Source organism: Salmo salar, chromosome ssa12 (assembly GCF_905237065.1).
Source record: "Salmo salar chromosome ssa12, Ssal_v3.1, whole genome shotgun sequence".
NCBI classification, from domain to species: Eukaryota; Metazoa; Chordata; class Actinopteri; order Salmoniformes; family Salmonidae; genus Salmo; species Salmo salar.
The window spans coordinates 78933460-78946466 of record NC_059453.1 but is presented as its reverse complement, the minus strand read 5'-3'; the positions used below and the strand labels follow the sequence as shown (position 1 = coordinate 78946466).

General features: G+C 44.7%; 1 pseudogene; it reads left to right on the top strand.

Annotated features, from left to right (window-relative positions):
- LOC106565926 (myosin-7B-like) overlaps positions 1 to 12737 on the top strand; it is a 33356-nt pseudogene extending 20619 nt beyond the window's left edge.
- The last annotated feature ends 270 nt before the right edge of the window (positions 12738 to 13007 follow it).

Below are 13007 nucleotides of genomic sequence, written 5' to 3'. Positions count from 1 at the left end.
GGCATAACTAAAGACACGACAAGAGCATCAGCTGTTCCGGATGACTGTGTGATCACTCTCTCCATAGCCGACGTGAGTAAGACCTTTAAACAGGTCAACATACACAAGGCTGCGGGGCCAGACGGATTACCAGGACGTGTGCTCCGGGCATGTGCTGACCAACTGGCAGGTGTCTTCACTGACATTTTCACCATGCCCCTGATTGAGTCTGTAATACCAACATGTTTCAAGCAGACCACCATAGTCCCTGTGCCCAAGAACACAAAGGCAACCTGCCTAAATGACTACAGACCCGTTGCACACGTCCATAGCCATTAAGTGCTTTGAAAGGTTGGTAATGGCTCATATCAACACCATTATCCCAGAAACACTAGACCCACTCCAATTTGCATACCGCCTGAACAGATCCACAGATGATGCAATCTCTATTGCACTCCACACTGCCCTTTCCCACCTGAACAAAAGGAACACTTATGTGAGAATGCTATTCATTGACTACAGCTCAGCGTTCAACACCATAGTACCTTCAAAGCTCATCACTAAGCTAAGGATCCTGGGACTAAACACCTCCCTCTGTAACTGGATCCTGGACTTCCTGACGGGCCGCCCCCAGGTGGTGAGGGTAGATAGCAACACATCTGCCACGCTGATCCTCAACACTGGAGCTCCCCAGGGGTGCGTGCTCAGTCCCTCCTGTACTCCCTGTTCACCCACGACTGCATGGCCAGGCACGCCTCCAACACCATCATTAAGTTTGCAGACAACACAACAGTGGTAGGCCTGATCACCGACAACGACGAGACAGGCTATAGGGAGGAGGTCAGAGACCTGGCCGGGTGGTGCCAGAATAACAACCTATCCCTCAACGTAACCAAGACTAAGGAGATGATTGTGGACTACAGGAAAAGGAGGACCGAGTACACCCCCATTCTCATCGATGGGGCTGTAGTGGAGCAGGTTGAGAGCTTCAAGTTCCTTGGTGTCTACATCAACAACAAACTAGAATGGTCCAAACACACCAAGACAGTCGTGAAGAGGGCTCGACAAAGCCTATTTCCCCTTAGGAGACTGAAAAGATTCGGCATAGGTCCCCAGATCCTCAAAAGGTTCAACAGCTGCACCATTGAGAGCATCCTGACCGGTTGCATCACTGCCTGGTATTGCAACTACTCTGCATCTTAACCTAAGGCGCTACAGAGGGTAGTGCATACGGCCCAATACATCACTGGGGCCAAGTTTCCTGCCATCCAGGACCTATATAATAGGCGGTGTCAGAGGAAAGCCCATAAAATTGTCAGAGACTCCAGTCACCCAAGTCACAGACTGTTTTCTCTGCTATCGCATGGCAAGGGGTGCCGGAACGCCAAGTCTAGGACCAAAAGGCTCCTTAACAGCTTCTACCCCCAAGCCGTAAGACTGCTGAACAATTAATCAAATGGCCATCGGACTATTACATTGACCCCCACCCCCTCCATTTGTTTTATACACTGCTGCTACTCGCTGTTTGTTATCTATGCATAGTCACTTCACCCCTACCTACATGTACAAATTACCTCTAACCTGTACCCCCTGCACACTGACTCGGTACTGGTATCCCCTGTATATAGCCTCGTTATTGTGTTACTTTTAATAATTTTTATTTTATTTTGGACTTACGTTTATTTGGTAAATATTTTCTTAACTATTCTTGAACTGCACTGTTGGTTAAGGGCTTATAAGTTAGCATTTCACGGTAAGGTCTACACTTGTATTTGGCGCATGTGACAAAAAGTTTGATTTGATTTTGATGGTTTTTGCTACTTTACTTGAATAAACTTAGAAAGTTCTTGAGATTTTCCGTATTGACTGACCGTCATGTGTTAAAGTAATGATGGACTGTTGTTTCTCTTGCTTATTTGAGCTGCTCTTGCCATAATCAAATCAAATGTATTTATATAGCCCTTCCTACATCAGCTGATATCTCAAAGTGCTGTACATAAACCCAGCCTAAAACCCCAAACAGCAAGCAATGCAGGTGTAGAAGCACGGTGGCTAGGAAAAACTCCCTAGAAAGGCCAAAACCTAGGAAGAAACCTAAAGAGGAACCAGGCTATGAGGGGTGGCCAGTCCTCTTCTGGCTGTGCCGGGTGGAGATTATAATAGAACATGGCCAAGATGTTCAAATGTTCATAAATGACCAGCATGGTCAAATAATAATAATCACAGTAGTTGTCGAGGGTGCAACAAGTCAGCACCTCAAGAGTAACTGTCAGTTGGCTTTTCATAGCCGATCATTGAGAGTATCTCTACCGCTCCTGCTGTCTCTAGAGAGTTGAAAACAGCAGGTCTGGGACAGGTAGCACGTCCAGTGAACAGGTCAGGGTTCCATAGCCGCAGGCAGAACAGTTGAAACTGGAGCAGCAGCACGGCCAGGTGGACTGGGGACAGCAAGGAGTCATCATGTCAGGTAGTCCTGAGGCATGGTCCTAGGGCTCAGGTCCTCCGAGAGAGAGAGAGAAAGAAAGAAAGAAAGAAAGAGAGAATTAGAGAGAGCATACTTAAATTCACACAGGACACCGGATAAGACAGGAGAAATACTCCAGATATAACAGACTAACCCTAGCCCCCCGACACATAAACTACTGCAGCATAAATACTGGAGGCTGAGACAGGAGGGGTCAGGAGACACTGTGGCCCCATCCGATGATACCCCCGGACAGGGACAAATAGGAAGGATATAACCCCACCCACTTTGCCAAAGCACAGCCCCCCACCACTAGAGGGATAACTTCAAACACCAACTTACCATCCTGAGACAAGGCCGAGTATAGCTCATAATATGGACTTGGTCTTTTACCAAATAGGGCCATCTTCCGTATTCCAACTCTACCTTGTCACAACACAACTGATTGGCTCAAATGCATTAAGAAGGAAAGAAATTCCAGAAATGAGCTTTTAACAAGGCACACCTGTTAATTGAAATGCATTCCAGGTGACTACCTCATGAAGCTGGTTGAGAGAATGTCAAGCGTGTGCAAAGCTGTCAAGGCAAAGGTTGGCTACTTTGAAGAATCTGAAGAATTTGTTTAACACTTTTTTGCTTACTACATGATTCCATATGTGTTATTTCATAGATGTGTTGTCTTCACTATTATTCTACAATGTAGGGAATAGTAACAATAAAGAAAAACCTTGAATGAGTAGGTGTGTCCAAACTTTTGACTGGTACTGTAAGTATTCACACCCGAGTCAATCCATGTTACAATCCCCTTTGGCAGCGATTACAGCTGTGAGTCTTTCTCAGTAAGTCTCTAAGAGCTTTGCACACTTGGAGTTGTACTCAGTGATGTGTTGTGTTGAATTTGCCCCAAATATAACACTTTGTATTCAGGACATGAAGTTAATTTGTTGGAAAACCTCCCAGGTCTTTGTGGTTGAATCTGTGTTTGAAATTCACTGTTCAACTGAGGAACCTTACAGATAATTGTATGTGTGGGGTACAGAGATGAGGTAGTCATTCACACTATTATTGCACACAGAGTGAGTCCATGCAACTTATTACAAGATTTGTTAAGCAAATATTTACTCCTGAACTTATTTAGGCTTGCCATAACAAAGGGTTTAAATACTAATTGACTGAAGACAAAAACAGAATTCCACTTTGACATTATGGGGTATTGTGTGTAGGCCAGTGACAAAATCCTAATTTAACCCATTTTCAATTCAGGCTGTAACACAACAAAATTAGGAAAAAGTTAGGGGGGATACTTTCTGAAGGCACAGTACATCTCAGATCAATCAGTTGTCACTTTTTCGTGGATTTAGTTACTACTATACCAGGTTTGAAAGTAAAGAGCTGTTATTCAAATGTCATTGTATGTAAACCTCAGAAGTCTCACTCACTTTGCCTCCTCCAGCTCGTCTGTCCTCTGGATGGCGTCTGTCTCATACTTCAAATCAAATCAAAGTTTATTTGTCACGTGCGCCGAATACAACAGGTATTACAGTGAAATGCTTACATACATGCTCTAACCAATAGTGGAAAAAAGGTATTAGGTGAACAATAGGTAGGTAAAGAAATAAAAACAACAGTAAAAAGACAGGCTATATACAGTAGCGAGGCTATAAAAGTAGCGAGGCTACATACAGACACCGGTTAGTCAGGCTGATTGAGGTAGTATGTACATGTAGATATGGTTAAAGTGACTATGCATATATGATGAACAGAGAGTAGCAGTAGTGTAAAAGAGGGGCTGGCAGGTGGTGGGTGGGACACAATGCAGATAGCCCGGTTAGCCAATGTGCGGGAGCAGTGGTTGGTCGGCCCAATTGAGGTAGTATGTACATGAGTGTATAGTGACTATGCATATATGATAAACAGAGAGTAGCAGCAATGTAAAAAGAGGGGTTGCGGGGGGGGGGGCTCACAATGCAAATAGTCTGGGTAGCCATTTGATTACTTGTTCAGGAGTCTTATGGCTTGGGGGTAAAAACTGTTGAGAAGCCTTTTTGTCCTAGACTTGGCACTCCGGTACCGCTTGCCATGCGGTAGTAGAGAGAACAATCTATGACTGGGGTGGCTGGGGTCTTTGACAATTTTTAGGGCCTTCCTCTGACACCGCCTGGTGTAGAGGTCCTGGATGGCATGCAGCTTAACCCCAGTGATGTACTGGGCCGTACGCACTACCCTTTGTAGTGCCTTGTGGTCAGAGGCCGAGCAATTGCCGTACCAGGCAGTGATGCAACCAGTCAGGATGCTCTCGATGTTGCAGCTGTAGAACCTTTTGAGGATCTCAGGACCCATGACAAATCTTTTTAGTTTCCTGAGGGGGAAAAGGTTTTGTCGTGCCCTCTTCACAACTGTCTTGATGTGTTTGGACCATGATAGTTCATTGGTGATGTGGACACCAAGGAACTTGAAGCTCTCGACCCGCTCCACTACAGCCAGATTGATGTTAATGGGGACCTGTTCGGCCGCCTTTTCTTGTAGTCAACGATCAGCTCCTTTGTCTTGCTCACATTGACAAAGAGGTTGTTGTCCTGGCACCACACTGCCAGTTTTCTGACCTCCTCCCTATAGGCTGTCTCATCGTTCTCGGTGATCAGGCCTACCTACCACTGTTGTCGGCAGCAAACTTAATGATAGTGTTGGAGTCATGTTTGGCCACACAGACGTGGGTGAACAGGGAGTATAGGAGGGGACTAAGTACACACACCCCTGAGGGGCCCCAGTGTTGAGGATCAGCGTGGCAGACGTGTTGTTGCCTACCCTTACCACCTGGGGGCGGCCCGTCGAAGTTCAAGATCCAGTTGCAGAGGGAGGTGTTCAGTTCCAGGGTCCTTAGCTTAGTGATGAGCTTTGTGGGCACTATGGTGTTGAACGCTGAGCTGTAGTCAATGAACAGCATGATAATATAGGTGTTCATTTTGTCCAGGTGGAAAGCGCAGTGTGGAATGCAATTGAGATTGCATCATCTGTGGATCTGTTGGGGTGGTATGCGAATTGGAGTGGGTCTAGGGTATCCGGGAGGATACTGTTGATGTGTGCCATGACCAGCCTTTCAAAGCACTTAATGGCTACCGACGTGAGTGCTACGGTGTGGTAATCATTTAGGCAGGTTACCTTCGCTTCCTTGGGCACAGGGACTATGGTGGTCTGCTTGAAACATGTAGGTATTTCAGACTCAGTCAGGGAGAGGTTGAAAATGTCAGTGAAGACATTTGCCAGTTGGTCTGAGCATGCTTTGAGTACACGTCACGGTAATCCATCTGGCCCCGCGGCTTAGTGAATGTTGTCCTGTTTAAAGAGCGTTATCACACAGTCATCCAGAACAGCTGGTACTCTCGCGCATGCTTCAGTGTTGCTTGCCTCGAAGCGAGCATAAAAGACATTTAACTCGTCTGGTAGGCTTGCGTCACTGGGTAGCTCACGTCTGGGTTTCCCTTTGTAGTCCTTAATAGATTTCAAGCCTTGCCACATCCGACAAGTGTCAGAGCCGGTGTAGTAGGATTCAATCGTAATCCTGTATTGACGCTTTACTTGTTTGATGGTTCGTCTGAGGGCATTATGGGATTTCTTATAAGCGTCCGGATTAGTGTCCCGCTCCTTGAAAGCGGCAGCTCTAGCCTTTAGCTCGATGCGGATGTTGCCTGTAATCCATGGCTTCTGGTTGGGATATGTACGTACGGTCACTGTGGGGACGACGTCGTCGATGCACTTATTGATGAAGCCGATGACTGAGATGGTATACTCCTCAATGCCATTGGATGAATCCCGGAACATATTCCAGTCTGTGCTAGCAAAACAGTCCTGTAGCGTAGCATCTGCTTCATCTGACCACTTCTGTATTGAGCGAGTCCCTGGTACTTCCTGCTTGAGTTTCTACTTGTAAGCAGGAATCAGGAGGATAGAATTTTGGTCAGATTTGCCAAATGGAGGGCGGGGAGAGCTTTGTATGCATCTGTGTGTGGAGTGAAGGTGGTCTAGAGCTTTTTTCCTCTGGTTGCACATGTGACATGCTGGTAAAAATGTTGTAAAACTGATTTAAGTTTGCCTGCATTAAAGTCCCCGGCCACTAGAAGCACCGCTTCTGGATGAGCATTTTCTTGTTTGCTTATGGCCTTATAGAGTTGGTTGAGGGAGGTCTTAGTGCCAGCATCGGTCTGTGGTGGTAAATAGACGGCTACGAATAATATAGATAGTGTGGTCTACAGCTTATCATAAGGTACTCTACCTCGAGCAATCAAGCGCTATGATGAAACTGGCTCTCATGATGACCGCCACAGGAAAGGAAGACCCAGAGTTACCTCTGCTGCAGAGGATAAGTTCATTAGAGTTACCAGCCTCAGAAATTGCAGCCCAAATAAATGCTTCACAGAGTTTAGGTAACAGACACATCTAATCAACTGTTCAGAGGAGACTGCATGAATCAGGCCTTCATGGTTGAATTGCTGTAAAGAAACCACTACTAAAGGACACCAATAAGAAGAAGAGACTTGCTTGGGCCAAGAAACACGCGCAATGGACATTAGACCAGTGGAAATCTGTCCTTTTGTGTCCAAAATCTGTCCTTTTGTGTCCAAATTTGAGATTTTTGGTTCCAACCAAAAATCTTGGTGAGACACAGAGTAGGTGAACGGATTATCTCTGCATGTGTGGTTCCCACCGTGAAGCAAGGAGGAGGTGTTGGGGTGCTTTGCTGGTGACACTGTTGGTGATTTGTTTAGAATTCAAGGCACAGTTAACCAGCATGGCTACAACAGCATTCTGCAGCGATATGCCATCCAATCTGGTTTGCGCTTAGTAGGACTATCATTTATTTTTCAACAGAACAATGACACAACACACCTCCAGGCTGTTATTTGACCAAGAAGGAGAGTGATGGAGTGCTGCATAAGATGACCTGGCCTCCACCTTCACCCGACCTCAACCCAATTGAGATGGTTTGGGATGAGTTGGACTGCAGAGTGAAGGAAAAGCAGCCAACACGTGCTCAGCATATGTGGCAAAGGGTGGTTACTTAGAAGAATCTAAAATGTAAAATATATTTAGATTTGTTTTACGCTTTTTTTGGTTACTACATGATTCCAAATGTGTTATTTCATAGTTTTAATGTCTTCACTATTATTCTACAATGTAGAAAATAGTAAAAATAAAGAAAAATCCTTGAATGAGTACGTATGTCTGAACTTTTGACTGGTACTGTATTTAAATAAGATATTTCTGTATTTCATTTTCAATAAATCAATTCAACCTATTTTGAATTCAGACTGTAACCAGTGGTGTAAAGTATTGAAGTAAAAATTCTTTAAAGTACTACTTAAATAGTTTAGAAAATATCTGTACTTTACTATTTATTTTTTTGACAACGTATACTTTTACTTCAGTATATTCCTAAAGAAAATAATATACTTTTTACTCCATATTGTTTCTCTGACACCCAAAAGTACTTGTTACATTTTGAATGCTGAGCAGGACAGGAAAATAGTCAAATTCACGCACTTATCAATAGAACATCACTGGTCATCCCTACTGCCTCTGATCTGGCGGACTCACTAAATACACCCACTTCACCCAATCACTAGAGGTGAACTATTGATTTCAGGTGCTGGCTGTGTGGAGGCAGAAGTATGAGGAGTGCCAGTGTGAGCTGGAGAGCTCTCAGGAGTCCCGCAGCCTGAGCACTGAGCTGTTCAAGCTGAAGAACTCCTATGACGAAGCTCTGGACCACCTGCAGACCACCGAGAGAGAACAAGAACCTTCAGGGTACGACCACCTCACACACATCTGATTACCTCAGACTATAGTCATTGGTCCATGCCACATAAATTTAGCCATTTAATTACATTGTAGCCAAATTAGTACTTTCTCCCCTCAAACCCCCCATACTGTATTTCAGTATAAAATAATATTCAAATGAATGTTTATTAGTTGAGAATTTCACACCAATCTTACATGGCATGGAAACGCAAACTGAAAGGCCTTTTTGTTCCACTAACCCCAATGTCCTCTTCTTCCCCACCTACAGAGGAGATTGCTGACCTGTCTGATCAGATCAGCCAGGGAGGGAAGACCATCCATGAGCTGGAGCAGATCAAGAAGGATCTGAACATGGAGAAGAGTGAGATTCAGGCTGCCTTACAGGAGATTAAGGTAAGTCTCTGTTCCGCTTTTTCTCTCTGCCTTTTTAACTGTACTGTACTGAAACTATTGTGTGTATTTTGTTTGTATAATATTCTGCTCTCTCTCTTTCTCTCAGGGCACTCTGGAACACGAGGAGAGAAAGACTCTGTATCCAGCTGGAGCTCAACCAGATCAAGGCTGACATCTACAGGAAGCTGGTGGAGAAGGACGGGAAATCAACAACCTCCAGTGAGTTCAATGACCATACGATTAGATAACATGTCAGGGGTTGTACAGGCTCTGGTAGCTATCTCTCCTTTTAGTATCAGAGGCTCATGTCAAGGAATGTCCCTCCCTTTCTAACTCTCCACATTTTTGCTCTCTTTCACCCTCCCTCTCCCCATTCCTCGCCCCCAAGCCGTAACCACCAAGGAGCCCTGGAATCCATGCAGGCCACCCTGGACTCAGAGTGCAAGTCCCGGAATGAGGCGATGCATCTGAAGAAGATGGAGGGGGACAGGAACGAGATGGAAGTGCAGGTCAAGATTAAGGCAAGTCCTTCAGCAGCCAGTCTGACAACTCCACACTCACTTATGGCCTCTGTGATAATGTCCAGACAATGTTCCTGTGATTTTGTTTTTACAGTGCTTTGTATACACTGTAATAAACTGTTCAGACTAATTAATAAATTCAAGTTAGCTACTTGACTCATCCACACTTCAGATTGTTTGCCTGCTGTGTTATGTCAATAGCATTCTGTACTGAACACTGTCTATGTCCTCTGTAACCCCAGGAGCCGGATGACACACTGCAGCAGAACGAGGAGCTGAAGGAGCAGGCGGCGGTGACGGAGCGCAGGACACGCAAACTGGCCGAGCACGAGCTGCTGCACTCCCAGAACACAGGGTCAACCTGCTGCACTCCCAGAACACAGGGCTCATCAACCAGAAGAAGAAGCTGGAGAGTGACCTGTCTATGCTGTCCACTGATTTGGACAAGGCTTCTCATGAATGCCGCAACGCAGACGAGAAGGCCAAGAAGGCCATCACTGATGTAAGGGAGAGACGCAGAAATTAATTTGATTACAAAGATCCTACATTGGAAAACTGGATCCACACCACAAATCAAACTCTTCTCTCTGTCATTGTCCAGGCGGCCATGATGGCTGAGGACTTATTAAAGAAGGAGCAGGACACCAGTTCTCACCTGGAGAGGATAAAGAAGAACATGGAGCAGACCATTAAGGACCTGCAGATGCGCCTGGACGAGGCCGGGCAGATCGCCCTCAAGGGTGGCAAGAAGCAGATCCAGAAACTGGAGGGCAGGGTAAGAGTCCAGAGAGCAATCCATCTGTTCCTCAGGAGAATACAAAGTAACACCATGTATTCAATTCCCATCACTAGATTGTTGACATAATAGGAATGCTCAGGGTATTCCTATAGTGATTTAGCCCTTATGGTTAAACCATGTTTACTTTTATTTATTTATTTAAATGAAGGTATAAATGTTCACAAGGACAATGGTATACTTAATGATACATGACTACACCTACAGTGGCATGCGGAAGTATTCACCCCCTTGGCATTTTTCCTATTTTGTTGCCTTACAACCTGGAATTAAAATTGATTTTGGGGAGGGTTATATAATTTGATTTCAACAACATGCCTACCACTTTGAAGATGGAAAATATTTTTTGTGAAACAAACAAGAAATCGCACAAAAAAACTGAACTTGAGCGTGCATAACTATTCACCCCCTCAAAGTCAATACTTTGTGGAGCCACCTTTTGCAGCAATATCAGCTGCAAGTCTCTTGGGGTATGTCTCTATAAGCTTGGCACATCTAGCCACTGGGATTTTTGCCCATTCTTCAAGTCAAAACTGCTTCAGCTCCTTCAAGTTGGGTGGGTTCGCTGGTGTACAGCAATCTTTAAGTCATACCACAGATTCTCAATTGGATTGAGGTCTGGGCTTTGACTAGGTCATTCCAATACATTAAAATGTTTCCCCTTAAACCACTTGAGCGTTGCTTTAGCAGTATGCTTAGGGTCATTGTCCTGTTGGAAGGTGAACCTCCAGCCCAGTCTCAAATCTCTGGAAGACTCAAACAGGTTTCCCTCAAGAATTTCCCTGTATTTAGCGCCATCCATCATTCCTTCAATTCTGACCAGTTTCCCAGTCCCTGATGAAAAACATCCCCACAGCATGATGCTGCCACCCTGTGGGGATGGTGTTCTCGGGGTGATGAGAGGTGTTGGGTTTGCGCCATTTTCCTTGATGGCCAAAAAGAACAATTTTAGTCTCATCTGACCAGAGTACCTTCTTCCATATGTTTGGGGAGTCTCCCACATGCCTTTTTGCAAACACCAAACATGTTTGCTTGTTTTTCTTCTGGCCACTCTTCCATAAAGATCAGCTCTGTGGAGTGTAAGGCTTAAAGTGGTCCCATGGACAGATACCCAAATCTCTGCTATGGAGCTTTGCAGCTCCTTCAGGGTTATCTTTGGTCTCTTTGTTGCCTCTCTGATTAATGCCATCCTTGCCTGGTCCGTGAGTTTTTGTGGGCGGCCCTCTCTTGGCAGGTTTGTTGTGGTGCCATATTCTTTGCATTTTTTAATAATGGATTTAGTGGTGCTCTGTGGGATGTTCAACGTTTCAGATATTTTTTTTCAACCCAACCCTGATCTGTTCTTCTCTACAACTTTATCCCTGACCTGTTTGGAAAGCTCCTTGGTCTTCATAGTGCCACTTGCTTGGTGGTGCCCCTTGCTTGGTGGTGTTGTAGACTCTGGGGCCTTTCAGAACAGGTGTGTGTGTGTGTATATATATACTGAGATCATGTGACACTTAGATTGCACCCAGGTGGATTTTATTTAACTAATTATGTGACTTCTGAAGGTAATTGGTTGCACCAGATCTTATTTAGGGGCTTCATAGCAAAGGGGGTGAATACATGTGCACGCACCACTTTTCCGTTTTTTTTTTTGTTTGAATTTTTGAAACAAGTAATTTTCTTAATTACACTTCACCAATTTGGACTATTTTGTGTATGTCCATTACATGAAATCCCCCCCAAAATCTATTTAAACTCCATGTTGTAATGCAACAAAATAGAGAAAATGCCAAGGGGGTGAATACTTTTGCAAGACTCTGTACGAACCGAAGAGGACACAGCAATTCACTTGGTTAGAGATATTCACTTCTTTACCATTACTGAACAGTAAGTGTAGATCAGTGGTGTGACAGTGTACTATTGACAGGGCTGGAGAATGAGCTAGAGTCTGAGCAGAAGAAGAGCCAGGAGTTCCAGAAGTGTGTCTGCAAGTACGAGAGGAAGATCAAAGAACTCACCTACCAGGTACTGAAACACAGCACCTTCTTCATTAGCCATGGGGAAAATGTAGGAAGAGATCTGTGTCATGCACTTCCCCAATGTTATGATTTTGCCCGGCACTTCATTAGGTTCAAGTGATCATCTTAATGATGGATCATATTGCTGATTTATATTATTTTTCTATGATGTAATGGTGTAGTGCTTCATGCTGCCCCCTGCTGTTTGTTTGTCCCTGCAGACAGAGGACAGGAAGAACCTTGCTAGTCTGCAGCAGCTCATAGACAAGCTGCAAGCCAAGGTGAAGAGCTACAAGAGGCAGGCTGAGGAAGCGGTAAGTCCCCATACCACTTCCAGTTTACTGTTGTGTTACTGTATGGAATGTGGGTCTGTTTCCAAATGACCTACAGTGGTATGATCTGGTTACCTGCTCTCTCTGATCTCTCACTCTGTCCTCTCCCCTCAGGAGGAACAAGCTAACTCCAACCTGACCAAGTTCAGGAAGATCCAGCATGAGCTGGATGATGCAGGAGAGGGCTGAAATGGCCGAGACCCCGGTCAATAAACTCAGTTTGCACTCGGGACCAAGGGCCTAAGGTCAGTACTACACTTTATGGAAGATACCAGTAAGGTGTGATTTATCACATAACATGAGGCTAACAATTGAGGGAAAATATTATTGGATTTGGATTTGTAACAAAAAATTCACTAGACTCAACCAGTCAGCTGAAGTTGGTCTGCTCTGGAATATTTAGGGCATATAATTGAAGCATATTTAACTTGTGTATTTCAGCTTGCAGAGTAATCCAGAGGATTAATCCCCAACCAAAGATATCACAGCCAGCCAGCTGCAACAGTTGTGGTGTGACTGCAATATAGACCAATAAAGACTTCTAAAAGCATTTATAGTACAATCTGTCTCATTACTGTCTGCAGTCAGTGTTGTGTGGAGAGATGCGTTGAGTAAAGGACGGAACACACCATAAGGAATGTCGGCCGTGTGCAGGAGTTTATCTGCTGGGTGTTGACAATAGCGATTCAACTTGTGGAATCTATAGGAAATATCATTGTTTTT